A 16952-nucleotide genomic window follows, 5' to 3' on the forward strand; every position below is an offset into this window, starting at 1 on the left:
GGTTTTAATGCAATCTTTTTTCTTCTTCTTTTTAAAAAATAAAAAAACACATATTTCGGCCTGAATCAGATCGATTTGGGGCTGTTTCGTCTCGTTTTGGACCAAATTGGCCCGAGTTGAAAATTGGAAAAAAAAAAAAAAAGACTCATGATAGATGTGCGTGCAGCCGTGACAACGGCTGCACACCGTATTCATGCAAGTCGGACATGAGTGCGTTGCCCTTAGAGGCACACTCGTGCCCAGGAGTTGATTAGGCAAGATGATGAAAATAAATTGTTATTTTGGATCATTTGTAACATATTATCACATTTGAGTTTAATTAATTTGAATATATATGTTATAAACACATGCTAGTTTGATTTATTTAGTTAGCTTGTTATATATTATTGCATAAGTGATGAATAAATTAGTCATTAGTTGGATATATTCAAAACTTATAATGAATATACCCTTTATATATATATATATATATATATATATATTATACACATAAATTTTTTTATAATTATTATTAAGTGTCTGTGTCTCTTACGATACAAGATAAAAAATAAAAAATAAAAAATCCATTCACAATATGATTCACGTTTTGACAACTATGAGTCAAGGTAGAAACTATTTGGATCCCCATTTTCTTTTCCTTTTTTCTAGAGAACCAAGCAATAGAACACCCTGTGAGAGACCGCAAAAGCGCCTTTAAAAAAAAGAGATTTTTGAGAGCTTTTTCAAGACACCTCTCTTTTTGGGTAAGTGGTGTGGAGTCACCACTTATTTTTTTATATAAAAAAAAGAAAAAACTAAATAAAAAATACATGACTGAATTGTTCCATTCTCATTGATTGAACAAAAAAGAATACATGTTTGATAAATTGAACATTACATGGCTTTGGTCCTAGTTACAAACTACCCAAAATAAAAACAAAGATAAAGCCTAGGTCTATCTATCCAAAGACACTAAATTTGGAGGCTAAGTTACGAAATGGGAAGGTGTTAGGCACCCATTCTGCCCAGACAGAGTCTGGTCTTCTAGACTCTTGTGACCAATGTACCCCTTTATGCTGACATGAGTGATATGTTGCACATATGAACAAAACTAAATCACATAAGTTTATTTATGAATGCATCCTCTTCTTTGTTAAAAAAATTCAGATCTGTGTTGTGATAAAAAAAAAAAAATTGATTTGGGTTTAGAAAAAATCAAATCTGTTTTTTATTTTTTTATGTATAGACAAAATGGTTTTTGGTAAAGAAAAGTCAGATCTGTGTTTATTAAATAAACAAAATCTTTTGGTTTTAACAAAATTAGATCTATTTTTGAGAACTAAAAAATTTGGTTTTTGGCTTATAAAAAAAAAAAATTGATCTGTTTTTATATGTGCAAAAATAAGAAAAAGATTTTTTTTTTGAGAAGAGGGCTATATTCATGAGATAATTCTATGCTACATGCATCAAACAAAACAAACAAAACCATTCATGATCACCTTTTTGATTTCAAAATCTGCCATGTTAAAAAAATCAGATCTACATCTAAAGAACACATAGATCATTTTTTTAAATAAGAAAAATTTAGATTTGTATCTATGGAAGATACAAATCAGTTTTTGATTGAAGAAAAATTTAGATTTGCATCTAATGAAGATGCAAATCAGTTTTTTTATTTGAGAAAAATTCAGATCTTCATCTAATGAAGATGCAAATCAGTTTTTTGATTAAGAAAAATTCAGATCTGCATCTAATGAAGATGTAAATTAGTTTTTTGATTGAGAAAAATTCAGATCTGCATCTAATGAAGATGCATATCAGTTTTTTTGATTAAGAAAAGATATGATCACAAGCAGATTTTTGAAATAAAAAAATAGATCTTAACAATAAAAGCATCATGAACATATTCTAATAAAGAAAATATTGACAACATATGAGATGAACATTGGAAAATCAAACTAAACACATATTTATTCATGCATCATAAAATTAAAAGAGATAGAAGAAGAAAAGAAAAGAAAAGCTACCTCTTGCATGGACGTGCTCTTTTTCTCAAGAGAATATTTTAGGGTTCAAAGAAATTTGTGCAATTGTCTTTGAAACCTAAAAATCCTTGCTTACAAAAAAGAAATTCTTAAGACTAAAGCCTCTAGAATCTCTTTAACGTAAGAGAGAGAATATCAGAAAGGGGGGTCAGAAAGATGAGAAAATTTGAGAGCGTGAAAAAGTGTGTTGAATTTTGAGATCCGGTCTTTATTTATAGAGGCTAGAAGACTCAAAAAAATAGTTTAGACGATTAGAATACGAACCGGGACACGTCCTTCTGGTAAAAAGTAAAAAAGGATGTGTTTTATCATCACTTGAAGACCATCGGGCCAAAACCCTAATAGGTGCCATTCGGGAGAATCGGCACTTTGAAAGTGCCGATTGGCACTCTTGGATGCCAATCGCACTTTCGAGTTCAGGCGCGTTTTGGACTCCTTTTTTAGGTTTTCTTGATCCGGGACTTGCACTTAGACGTGCTTTTAATTCGTATTCTAAAAATTAAACTCTTTTATGGATAATTCAGGTCTTTTTAGCAACAATTATCTTGTAGATAAATACTCTAAAATAAATTTTGATAAAATCTAGATTATCCACAATTTTATTGTTATCTAATTATCCATTTTATTCCCATGCAAGCAATTCTATTTTTGACACTAATTATCAACCAATCACAAAATTATTTAATTAATTTTAATTGTTTAACCAATTAGAATCAATTTAAATTAATCATGCATGGTTGACTCTACCTAAACACAATGCATGTTGACCGTACAAACTTGATCATGCGATATCTTTTAATCCGACGGTCCGATTTGAAAATTGGGCATACCTTTGTGACCGTTAGAACCTTAAGACCATTTTTATGATATGCAATGAACAAATTAATGTATGTAATGCAATCATGATTTTTGGGTATATAAATGGTCATTCCAGTCATCTTCCTTGATTAAATCATTTGTGCAAAATCGATTGTCTACACACCCATGGTTTTTTTTTTTTTTTTAAAAATTTATTTATTTATTTTTTACCACGATTCTTTTCTATGTTTTCCATCTACCCTATTTTCATCTCACCAAATAGAGTGTAATCGGGTAATAGATATGAAAAAGTAGATTCTAAAATATTGAAATAAAATGAGAGAAAACAATAATTAAACGTAAATGGTAGGGTGGATCAAAAAAGAGAAAAAGGAGACTCCCAAAAAGATGAAATGAAAGGAGAGAGGAAAAAAAGAATAAGAGAGATTCATATTCACCAAATACAGTAATAGGGTAACAGATAAGAAAAAGTAGATTCCAAAAGATTGTTGCTGGGACCGAAGCAAAGGCTGCTAAGATTGGCACAATTTTTGCTTGGGAGCTGGGACTTAGGTTGTGTCTGGCAACATATAAATTATTTTCCGAGTGTGAAATATTTTCCGGTGAAAATATTTTTAAGAAAGGAAAATATTTTTAAGTGTTTGGTTGCATCCTAAAAATTGTATTGGAAAATATTTTCAGGTGTTTGGTAACATTCTGAAAATGCTATTTTTCTACATTTCTCACATTTTCTCAACTTCCAAACAAATTTTATAATTGAAAATTTCAATATATAAACTTAAAGAAACAAAAATCAAAATAAAACCAATCGTTAAACTCTCAAACTCGGTGAAACTGAGAGAGGGAGGAAGAAATAGTGAGAGACTGAGGGAAAGAGAGATCTAGATTGAGAAAGAAATAGAGATCCGATCAAGGGGGGTCGATCTAGAGGCGGCGGCGACGAGATCGAGAGGTGGAGGAGATGAGCTACAGAGCGGCGGTGACGACAAGCTTCAGGCAGCAACAACGACGAGCTTCGAGCATGACAACAAGGTCATGGGTTGGGGGCTGGTTCAGGGCTTCACCGGTGATACCCTTTCCTTCCTTCTCGGCATGGGCTTGGTGTGAGTAGCTCTCTCTCTCTCTCTCTCTCTCTCTCTCTCTCTCTCTTGGCTTGTGTGAGTCTGAAAATTGTTTGAAGGTAAAATAGATGTGTAATCTATTTTACAGGTCAGGGGGCATATTTTACAGTCTAACTTTTTTATTTTTAGTTTGACTTTATTTTACATGTGCACCCAAATACGCACAAGAGTGTAAAATATTTTCCCAATTCCATTTACACCTGAAACAAATGCAGTCTTAGAGATATCATCCTTGAAGGCGACTCAGGTGATTATGAATGCTCTTGATAGCCCCGGCCCTGCCCCAGTTCAAGTTCAGCATCTCATTGCAAGTGTCAAATCTTGGACACCTAAATTTAGTGCTTGGAACTCTTCGTTCACCCGCAAGGAAGGCAACACAACTGCTTATCTTCTGGCTAGGCATGCCGAGGAAATTTTTGGTTATACAGTTTGGGTGGAAGATACCTGCAATTGCTTGTCAAATCCTTTGTGATGTAAATGTTTTGGGTCTCAACCCAGTCTAATGAATGTTAATCAGTCTATTGAAAGCTTATCATATTTCTTATAAAAAAATTTCCTAAAGATTGAAATGAAATGAGAGAAAACAAGAATAAGAGATAATAGAAAGTAGATATAAAATGAAATGACAGGGAGAAGAAAGAACAAGAAAACATGAGAAAGCCATTAAAAAATTAGTAGATGAGAAAAAGTAGATAAAGAAGGGAGGGAAAGAAGGAGAAGAAGGGGAGAGGGTGTTTGGAAAAGAGTCCTTTCTGTTATATAGTTAATGAGGTGTCGATTAAATGTCATTTTAGTTGAAAACTATTAAGTTTTAATGTGATATGTTGCTTTGTTCATATTTAAAAAAAAAAAAAAAAATTAGCACTATTTTATTTTAATTTTCACTAAATTTTAACTTAAATCCTTAAAGTTTGAAGTAATTTTGATTTTATCGTCTAATGTTTGAAAATTTTGATCGATACCATTATATATCATTTTTATTCAAGCCATTTCCCTCATCTCTGTTAATGAAGTGGCCATTAAGTTCCACATAAAATTGTTAGATATATTAGTTAGTCCAATTAAATCATGTCATGTAAATTAAATTATGTTAAGCTTAATACATTTTCTCTATCTCTTAATATTTCTCTATGAAGGATGACTACTTTGAATTAAGTCAATTCCTTTACAATTTCCATGCATTTTCTTACAATCCTCATCCATCCCATTAGAAAGACCATTTAGGTTCCTAACATTCCTCACTGTGTAAAATAGTTTGTAAGCCATCGATATGTTGTCAAAAACCAAACGCACTAGGACAAAAATGCTTTGAGAGTCACTTGTCACCCAAATGAGGACCTCTTCAACTTGTTTGCTAGCACTTCGGAGATGAGATTGGCCTTAATTCTGTAGTACTTTGGGGTTTTCTCTTTTAAGGATTAGGGCAATATGTGTGTGATTAAATTTATTAAATAAATGTCTACTTAAAGGCATACAAGATTCAAATATGCCCTGCCCTACTTATTTATTTATTTTTGTTGCTAAATTCCTCTACTTTAAAATTGTTGGCCCCTTCTTAATTTAAATAAGGATAAAGTTTAGTTACAAAATTGGTTGTAGCATAAGGTTACAAACTCACTCTGACAATTTTTAGACCCCTTAAACAATTGATTAAACCTATTTAATTAGTCAAGTTGTTACTTAGTCCAATTACAAGTCTAGGTTATCACAATCAAACAATCATATCATGCATAGCAGCGGAAAATAAATAAGACAATGATATGATCATCCAGGAAACCAAACTGGTAAAAACCTGGGGAGGATTTGACCTAGCTATCCTCAAGGTATACTTGAATCCACTATCAGAAAGAATCGAAGTTCATACAAAAGGACTTACAAGCACCCCCGCTTGACTTCCTAATGCTACCAACCAGTAGAACTTACTGACAAGACCATGTGTAAGTTCCGAATCCACGGACTCCTTCTTTCTTGGATTCCCACCAGCTACAAGCACCCCCGCTTGTGTATTCTTTAAGCTTTAATGGCAGCAACTGTTTTGATCATCAAGGTGTAGAGAATTTCTTCTCCTTGAAAACCCTAAGTTTGTGTAAAGGAAAGCTCCTCTAGATCTCACAAGAGATTTACACAAACCGCAATATGAGCAACACTAAAACGTGGCTAGGGTTTACCTTTTATACTTAAGACAAATAAGAAACCCTAAAAACGTTTTAAAAACAACTAGGGCTGAGTTGGAAAAATCTGCAGAAAAGCAATCTGCTCGAGCTTCGATCAGTCGAGTCTAAACTTCGATCGATCGAGCCAGGCCGAAAGCCATAGTGCTTTCTGCTTTACACTCGATTCCAACTTTACATTGACATACAACTTTGAGCTAGCTTTAAACACTTCTAAACACATTGTTTTGATCATGGTTTGCCAATAATACAAATTAGAATTCTAAATACATAAAGTCCTACACTTTAGAACCTAACACACTCAATAAAATAAATATTACAATATATTTTGAAAATCTAACCATTGAATTGCATGTTCTTTAAACTCTTAATACACATGTTAAATTTTATGTCAATTGGATATTATTTATTATATGATCTATAAGATTATATTTTGAGCATAATTTTAAATTACAAAAACTTGCAATTTAGGAAATGGAGGGACCGCTACATCCATTGTCCCCTCTAACATCAAGATTACATTCTTCATGGGAGGACGCAAAGCTGGATCTTCTTGAATGCACCACAAGCCGACCTTCACCATTCTTTCTAGTGTCTTCATGTCTACATTTTCATCTTCCACAAGCTTATCCAACTGTCCAGCCACAAAGCAATTATATACCCAGTTAGAAAGAAGTATCTCATCTGTTGTTAAAACATTTACTTCTATGCTGCCTCTGCAACATACAATCTCCAAAAGCAGCACGCCAAACTATAAATGTCAGCTTTTACTGATATCGGGGAATTTTTCTGCCATTCAGGTGCAGAGTACTCACTTGTCCCTTCAATGCCCATTGAAATTCTTGTTTGATTCGGCACAGATAGCCTCGCCAATCCAAAATCTGAGATCTTTGCGGTCCAAGTATCATCCATGAGTATATTTTGAGGTTTTAGATTGCAATGGATGATATGGACCTCGCACTCTTGATGTAGATAGAAGACCCCCCTAGCCACTTCTAGTGTGATTCTCACTCTTTCCTTCCAAAGGGGGCGCTTCTTAGCCTTGAAGAGAAGATCTGCAAGTGAACCGCTAATGTATTCATAAACAAGAAGCTTCCTAGATCCCTCAATACAGAAACCAAGCAACTGAACTAAGTTTCTATGATGAGTTCGTCCAATGGTAGTCATTTCAGCTTGAAACTCCCTTTCCCCTTCTTCCACAAATTTCTCTAGTCTCTTAACAACAATAGTTTTGTTAGCTTCGGATATATACCCTTTATAAACTGATCCAAAAGAACCCTCACCTAACACTTCCTTGAATCCGTCTGTTGCGTTCTCAAGCTCATTGTAAGAAAACCACTGTTTTAAAAACCGGACCGGACCGGCCGGTCCGACCGGTTCAACCGGGAACCGGGAGTCAATCCGGTCCGGTTAAATACCTCAAAACCGGTCAATAACCGGTCAACAACCGGAAAACCGGCCAAAAACCGGTCAAAAACCGGGGTTGAATCGGAAATTTCAAAAAAAACGGTTCTATGTCCGGTTCGGTTTTTAAAACCATGAAGAAAACGAATGCAAAGTAAAATTTTCAGCAAATTCCACATTCACATTTTCCGGAGACAGCTCTCTGTACCTATGAACTTGATGCCTATATATGAAGAAACAAGATATTGCAATTACAGAACACAGCAATGCAATGGAACCCAAAGTTAGGGAAAGAATCAAAATGATTTTTTTTTTGCTATCCTTTAGGAAAACTGGATTGTGATCATCTAAACTTCCACCATTTCTCTGAATCACCTTAAAGAAAGCTATAACTGATAAATTTTGACTTCTACCATATCTAAGTGGAAGCTTGAATTTATTGCAAGTGCCATCCACGTAGAAATAAAAAGCAGCCCCACAATTACAGTCTCCAAGGCAAGACTTGTAACAGTTTTCCGGATTTATAAGTTGCACTGAATAAGGAAAATCACCCCAAGATATATTCGGTGAAGCAGTAATGTTGTAGTGTATCACTGGACCTTTGCTGCAACCATCTTCACTGAAGTTGTTGTAACAGCCCAACCACTTATTTTTGGGGTTCAAGAAATGAAATCCAGGATAACAGTGACATTCTGCTTTGGAGCCAGTGCCCGTGCAGTAACTATTCAAGCCACAAAAACCTCTGACTTCACATTGATCATGCAAAGATGACCATTCCAAGGACACATTTGAGCTAGTATTACTATTGCCCCAAAAGTGGTGTGAATACAACTTAAAAATTCCGTCAGAATCAAGTATTGCACGATAGATAATAGTACTAGTCTCTTTCTTGCCAGGGTAAGAATTATTCGCCAAAATGACTAAGCTGGAACTGTAAGTGGTTAAGCGTAGAAAACCCCTTTCGTTAAGACTGAGCTTAACACCAGAGAAATCGAAAGTGTCCACGTACCAATAGGCATTTTGTGAACCATCTGTACTGTTTACAGGGGAGGAAACGAGGTTTCCATTGGTCTTCATCTTGAGACAATAACGTCTACTTGAGTGGTCTGACCTAGACACCAACTCGTCTCCTTTGGACAAGTTTTGACCTCCTAATATGTTGTCAGTTGGGTTATCAAAACTTTGCCAAATAACATGAGAAGAGTTATTGTAGAGAACAAAATTACCAGAATCATGCATAGAAGCTGAATCAGCAGGTTCTGGGCCCTCTTCATCTAGAAAGTTAGCTATGAAATGTTCGTCACCTTGCTCAGTGCAAAGGAGCAGCATACCATCGCTTGTTAAGTTCAATGTAGCTTTGAGGAGACAGGCGGGTCATCTGGATTTGCAGTCCAGACAATAGTGTTCTTTGGTTGACTATGCATCCATATTCCAATAGCAAAGCCTTTGCGGCCTTGTGGGTAGAAACCAAAAGTGAAAAGGCCAGAAGGGGAGAGCCAGGAAGTACGTTAGCAATGGGGGAAAGCCAAGAACCTAAGGGTATCACATTGGAATGGTTTTGTTGGGCTTTTACATCAACGGCAAGTAGAAACATGAATACTAAGAAGAGAACTGATATAGAACCCATGAGACAGAGTGAGGGAAAGAGATATGAGAAGCGGGGTTGGTTAGGTGAATTGAAAAAGTGATTAACAGTTTTTTCTATTTTTTATAAAAAGTTTTCTAAAATATAAAATAGATGATTAATGTATATATCCTAAAGCCACCCATTAACCGAATTAAAGCCCCCAAGTTTACGCAGAATGAAAGAATTTTCTAACCAACTTCATTTATTGGTGGCAGCTGCCCCATACACTAGACCAGACTTGACTTACTTTTCATCTGTGCTGTATAGTCCCCATGCCTAACATTAGCATCAAATTTTCTGAATGAAATTATTATGATCAATCACTTAATTACCTGCCATTAGAATTCCACAAAAGACCAAGCTAGTGCTAGGTTTATTCAGAATGAAATTACTATGATCAATCACTTAATTACCTGCCATTAGAATTCCACAAAAGACCAAGCTAGTGGTAGGTCATCAATCAATTAATTACCTGCAATTAGAATTCCACAAAATTTGATCATTGTAATTTCATTCAGAAAATTTGATGACTTTATTTATTTATATATATAAACACGAAATTTTATTTATTTATTATTTATTATTATATAAAGGCATAATGTGTGTGTTTGATCAAGATATTCAAATATTTATTTATTGCAAAAAAATTACATTACCTTTTAAGTATATTCATTAGGATTTTCTATCATTCACGAAAATTAAAAGAGAAAAAAAAAAAAAAAAAAAAAAAAAAAAGAGAAAAGAAGAAAGAATGAAAACACAATGTCTAAAGACTTGGTAGCAATATGTTTATGTTCCTTAGTATTTGCTTGCGGAAGAACTAAGTAAAGCATTACTTAAAGCATAACAATAATCCATAAATCCTATATAACATTTTATTAAATATTTAAATAAGCATGAAGAACCATAAAATATATTAGATCAAAGAGGATTAATATTTCTATATCTATATATATCTTATATATATATATATATATATATATATATATATATATCTGTTGAGGACAAATTTTCCACACCACACGGCTTCATTTCATTGGCGACCCGCACCACGTCAAAACTATCATGGATTTTGGGAAAAATCTATTTTAAAGCCCAAAAGAGTCCATATTCACAAAAATGATGCCGAAGCCCATGGTCCAAAACTCATGGTGATATAATCTCATCAAGGCCCATAGTTCGAGCTCATGGTACAACATCTCATTTTTGGCTCATGATCCAAGCTCATGAGTCTCATCGGGGGAAATTTGGGAGTCGTGGTTTGGAAGACCAAGAAGTATGTTCAGCAAAGTTCCAGTGGTTCAAAGTTGATAAAGGAAAGCATGTTGCTTGGTATGTCTTCCCCAATTCCTTGAACTCTGACGGGTTAGTATGCAATAGGTAACATTTGGTAAGCCTCTTGTATCACATAACACTTAAAATGATAAAACTCCCCATGCTTTTTACATAAAAATTAATGTCATATAATATGAGTTTTAAAATATAATTATGACATTTCATATTAATTATATTATTATTTTCATATAAATCAATTCCAAGCATATGGCTAAATATACATTAGTATCTCATATCTAGCATTAAATGCTCTCCTTACTCTCCAAGATTTGGTTAAAATACAAAAAGACCATATTTACATCTCTAAGACTTCATCAAACATCAACCAACTAGTCTATTACTTACCAAAATTATATATGGACTAAACATATAATTTTTCAAGAGAGGAAACTTAGTCGAAAATACCAATAATAGCTCCAGCGGAAGTTGCAATAGCTTCTGCACAAGCTGTAACAGCTCCAACGGAAGCTGCAAACAGCTTCTGCAGAAGCTATAACAGTTCCAATAGAAGCTGTAGAAGATCCAGCAGGTTGACATACGTCCTAAAATGATGTCATTTGCCCATTAATGCCCAATCCTAGCAACTGCCTGTCAGAAACAAAAGGATCCCATAAAGATTATCTTGCCATTTTAGGCCAAACCATGACTTTAATGCCAAATATTTTTTTCCTCCAAGCCCAAATGACATCTTTCAGCTGTAACAGCTGTGATTGACAGCTGTTACAGCTATAACATCAACCTTAAAGCCTCTAACTTTCTTCTTTTGGTTAAAAAACAAAATCCCTCTAATGAAACCACTTACTTTGTCAAAGATTTTTCCTTATTTGCTATTTTTCCCTTCAACTAAGTTCTGATCTAGTTACATGCTTGGCTCTATATAAAAGGACCAAGCTACACACAAAAGGGGGGATCCATACCTCTCTCACCCCCTTATTCTGAAAACTCACTCATTTTGCTGCCATATACACATTTTCATACTCCCCCATCTCTCTTACAAAATCCCTCTTCATAGATAACAACACAACACACATATTACAACACATCATTATCCATTACCCATTACCCATCTTTCCCACACTCCATTATTTTGAAACTTCATCATTTTTGTTGCCCAAAAACACATCTCTATCTTATTCTTTATTTCTCATACAAAATATCCCTTCTTAGAAAACAACATAACCCATAACACAAATAATCTCATGTACTTACTATATTCAACCTTCATATTATCTATCTCACACTCCCATATATTTACAAACACATTCCTCACAAAATACCCATGCATACTTCTCATATATCTTTAAACTCCATATCTCACAAAGTATACATATACAAGATCCATGTCCAACAAAGTATCTATATATTATTCCTATACATATTACAAACACCATATCTCACAATATATATATATATATATATATATATGAAATAATAGATGAAGAATGTCAAGTATGGGAGTGGAAGTGCTATTAGAAAATAGATGTAAAACAAAATAATGTTTGTTAGAGATAACATACTCAAAATAATGTATAATGCACAAAATAATGGATAACTATGGCGGTTGTACCGGCCAATTTGATTCAAAAATAAACAGTAACTTACAACTTACTATCTCCTGGCTTGATGGGAATTACTGTTTGGCTCAGGTTCAAAACTCAACTCTGGTATTTAGACTCACTGGGCAACAGGTAAACACAGAACCGGATTGATACTTCTCAATAGTACACATCTGCAACAAACTTTAGGCTAAAAATAGAGATATGGAAAGGCAGATAACTGGGAAACAATTGATTAGCTTAAACAAATAATAACAGAATAATAGACAGAAGTTTAAATGGGAGGCTCAGCCTACCACCAAAAGAGATCACAGTAAATAAAGACTGAGAAGAAATAGTAGATGAAGAATGTCATGTATGGGAGTGGAAGTGTTATCTGAAAATAGATGTAAAACAAAATAATGTTTGTTAGAGATAACATTCTCAAAATAATGTATAATGCACAAAATAATGGATAACTATGGCGGTTGTATAGGCCAACTTGATTAAAAAATAAACAGTAATTTACAACTTACTATCGGCCAAAACTTGGCTCTGATACCAAAAGGGGGGTAAGTTACAGACGGGGGGGTGAGGGCCGACTGAGGCCGTCACAATGCGGAAGTATAAATAAAAGGTTACAGTTGTGAAGGCTAAGACTATAGCGTTACAAGTGTAAACTTGGATACAAACTAAGAAAGCCATCTGTTTACAATAGTAAAGAGAAGGGAGGTTTCTGAGTTCTAGAGACTGCAATTTGGCTTTTGGTAGAAGACCTGTTGAAGACTGAAGCAAAGGGTTCCCTTTATAGCTAGAGGAAGCCTTGGATTCTTTTAGGAGATTGCGAGAATCACGGAAGGTGAAATGCTTTTACTCTGGGTGAATTTCTTTTTAGCTGAAAGTAAACAGTAAACTCAATGATTCTGTCAGGGTACTGTTTGGTGAATAGTAACGGTCACTGTTCATGAACAGTGTTCTATCCCCTTACTTTTCTGAATAGTGATTCTGCATAGTGTTCTGGTACTGTGGATGAACAATAGTCTGTCGAGAATTTTACTGGTGCAGGTACTATTCTGAATAGTAACCGGGTTGCAAAGGTGGTTCTTGAGCTATTCTGGGGCTTTTGGAGCTGTTCTGGAATTGTTTAATCACTGAGGCAGGAGAGTTCTTTTCTTCTGGCTCTATCTTCTTAGTCTTTAATCAGTATCATGGCCAGATGGGTATCCATCAAAGGGATCCCATGGAGGATCGTAATCACAATTATGCTCATGATACTTAGCATATTGATTACAAAAACCGCAATACAGGATAGGTTCATAGTCTGCTTTTTGTGTTACTAACTGTTTGGGCTCAATGTAATCTATTCTTTCGGTATGGAGAGCTGTGGAGTATGGTCTGGTGGTGAATATTGAAATTTTGCCAGTATTTCCAACAAAATGGTAATTCTGCCATAGCTCACTGGTGACATCTATAATCTCATTATTGAAGTAACTTCTCCAGCAATCAGTAAGAGCATCTGGGTCTTCATAAAAGAGATAAGAGTCTCCTTCATACCAGGGGCCATTGTGGGTGTACCCATTAATGAGTATGAGATGGTGTGTAGGTTGGACAATCATCCAATTGTTAATGTCCCATTGTGGGAGAGTACTCTAGCATCTGATGGAGACAAAAGGACTTTTGACTTCTGAAACAACCTGTTGTATAATCTGGGGAAATTGGTTGATCTAATTATGGCTTGTTAGCTTGATAAGCTTGATAAAGCCATATTCAAACATTTGTGAAAGCCAGCTTGGATCTTCTTCAACGGACCAATCTTCATAATTGATTATTAGGCCGGGGAAGGGATGTTTCTTTTCATAGACCCTGTGGCTGCTTCCAAAGTATTCTTCCCAGGTTGACTGGATGAAGGCATTATCAATATCATCTGAGTCTTCACCATAAACTGGGAAATGGGTGGTGACCAAGATTTTGAAATGTTTGAACCATAGGTCACATGATTCAGACATAGCCTTGCTTCCCAAGATACGAACTTGTATGTCAGTAGGCAAGTTGGCAACAACACTTTTTAGCTGGTTTTGAGTCTTAAGACTTAAACTAGCATAATCCATGCCCATAATAGTCATTTTATCCATTGAATGGATATCCTCTTTGCCAAAGAGTTGACTAATGGTAATTCGACTTATTTCAATTTCTGCCTCAAGATTTACTAGGTGTATTTCTAGTGCTTTAAGGGTTTTTTGAAAAAGGCGGTGGTTGCTTTGGGTAAAGGCTCTTTGAAGGTTATCAAGGATAATTTTGATGGAGGGTGGTAGTTCTGTGTACACTCCATTTGTAAATTGGAAATTCTTAGATAAAACTTCTTGTAAGGTGATGGCCACATTACCACTAGAAAATATTATTTTAAGTGGAACACGTTCTTGAAGGGATGTTGCTTCCCTGGGTTTTGATCCAAAAGAAGCGCCTTCATGCCTTTGATAAGGAAAACCCTGGATAGGAGCTTTTCCTTTGTTCTTGCTTGAAGAAGCCATTTTCCACTTACTAGTGGTACAAAAATGATTTATTTGCTTTTCTTCCTGCCATGTATTAACAAAATGGTTATTTTTTAAAACATTTTTGTTAAAATCATGAGATGTCATGGGGCAAATACTTTTATGTTGGATGCATGAAATGACACATGATGAAGGTTTATGAAACTGATCGAGGTTCAAAGAATCATCATTTGTGAAGAGGATGGAGGATATAGAGTGATCAAGGTTCTTTTCTTGATTTAGATTTTCTAAAGAAATTTTGGTATTGACAAGGTTAAGGGTCTTGGAGATAGAAACTTCTTGGAGATTGTTGATGTCTTTAGGTTCTGGGCTCCTAAGAAATTTAAACTTGACTGGTTGGCCAAAAGGGTGGGTAGTGATTCCTTCACTATCCGTGATGAAAGGATACAACAGACACATGAAAGGGTTTCCTAAGATGACTCTTTCTGTCTTATTTTTGACAAGAACAAATGTGGTTTTAAAGCACGCATTGTCTTGGCAAACATGTGCTTTTGGGATCTTGAATTCAATCTGCATTTTCTTCCACTTGTGGAAGTTAAAATTTCTTTGGTTTTTCGGAAGTATTTAGAGGGAATGATTCCTTCTTGAATGCAATTGAGATCAGCACCTGAATCTATTAAGGCTACTACCTTGAATTGAAAATCTCTACTGATGACAATCTTGACTTTGGAGTGCCATTTCTGGAAGTTAATTCTACTGATGGTTCACAAGAACGATTCATTGGTTGGTTTTTGTTCCATATCTGCAGTAGGGTTCTGTAATGAGGTGCCTTCCTCATTGCCTTGATGAGAAGTGTTTTCTAACTGTTTGACTCTCTGGTTTATAAGATTGTGATCAACCCTAAGGATGATTAATTCTTGCTTAAAGGTTCTCACTTCTGATTTGTATCCTTAATCTCTTTTTGGATATCTTGGATGGTTATCTCTTTCTTGGATTTGGTAAACTTATTGTAGATTTTCTCCAAATCAACTTTAGGTTCTTGAATCCTAGGTTTGGATGTACTGGCTTCCTTAACTAGGGTTTTGTGGAACTCACTAAGTTTTTAAGCTTTAGTGACTGGGTCTTTGATCTGTTCTATGAGATCTAAGAGCAGCTCTTCTTGCTTAGAAAGGACACTGATAGTCTTGTTCCTACAACAACTATCTTTGCAAGCTAGGATTTCATCCGTGCGACTAGAGGAGCTAGAGGGGACTCTAGAGGTTTCAGAGGATGATGCTTGTTAAATCTAACAGATTTCTCGGTTAATGGAACTATTGGGGGACTCACTTTTTCGGTGGTTAAGTTCTAAAATCTTGGAGATATCTTCACTGATTAAGGATTTGGTAGGGGATTTGCCTGGACATTCTTTCTTAAATGTCCTATTTTCCCACAATTAAAGCATTTTCCTTTTGCTTTAGGTTTGAGGTTTTATATGGACTTGGAGTTTCCTTTCTTATAGAAATCATCGTTTTTGAACTTCTGTTTTCTATATTGTCTAGAAACTATTTTCTTTCTATGGAAATCTTTAGAGGTTTCTTTTCCTCTGTATTTGGATATCCTTTTCTTAGGAAGGATCGGGGATGAATCTTGAAGCTGGTCATCTAGTTGGTCTTTTTCCTTTTCATCTTCTGAGGAGGGTTGACTAGAACTGCTAGAGGATATGTGAGCTACTAAGACATTTACTTTAAGTGTAATATTTGGTGAAGGGGAGACTGGTTTCTCTACTTCTTGTGATGGATTCCTAGTATTTGTTGGTTGGTGAGGATCTGCTGGAAGTTTGGCTTTGGCACAAGGCTTTTTATGCCATTTGAAATGTTTCTCAAAGTATTCAAAGAAAGGATAATTACTGGATACCTCTTTCATGAATAGTTTCCATTTCTCCAAAACTTCCTCTTTTTGTTCTCTGGGATGGTTGGCTCTATAGGCTTCTCTCTTGGCTCTATTTCTTTAAGAGTTAAAATCCTTGGTTAGAGCATCCATATCGGGGGTGAACTTTTTCCTTAACACTAAGAGTTGATAATCATATTCAGTTTCTTGCTGAGTAGGATTTCTCATATCAGTTCTTGATGGTGAAGGAGGCTTTTGGCTGTCTTGACTAGTGCTGTCTTCGTCTTGACTAGTGCTGTCTTCTTCTTGACTAGTGCTGTCTTCTTCTTGATCAGCAACTGAGTCTTGCTTGGCTATGTAACAAGGGGTACTAACTTAGGAATGGGTTTTTACACCTTGGAGCTCTGGTCCTAGGTCTCTTCTAGAGAGGTGAGCTAGGTTTCTAGATGAACTATAATGGGATGAAGGTCTATCTTTAAGAAAGATAGTTGGCTGCCTAAAAGGTTGGCGTAGATCTAATGAGGATCTAGACCTGGGATCTTGGTACAGATCTGTCGAAGA

The 16952-nt window shown here is 35.2% G+C and overlaps 1 pseudogene across 1 annotated transcript; it reads right to left on the bottom strand.

Annotated features, from left to right (window-relative positions):
• Positions 1-6580: 6580 nt before the first annotated feature.
• LOC115950179 lies at positions 6581-8868 on the bottom strand (annotated as a pseudogene). Its single transcript, XR_004083046.1, has 2 exons — positions 7795-8868; positions 6581-7473 (listed from the first exon to the last, which is right to left on the bottom strand). The product of XR_004083046.1 is annotated as a G-type lectin S-receptor-like serine/threonine-protein kinase LECRK3 (transcript).
• Between the last annotated feature and the right edge of the window lie 8084 nt (positions 8869-16952).

The sequence above is a fragment of the Quercus lobata genome, chromosome 6, assembly GCF_001633185.2.
Source record: "Quercus lobata isolate SW786 chromosome 6, ValleyOak3.0 Primary Assembly, whole genome shotgun sequence".
Classification (NCBI taxonomy): Eukaryota; Viridiplantae; Streptophyta; class Magnoliopsida; order Fagales; family Fagaceae; genus Quercus; species Quercus lobata.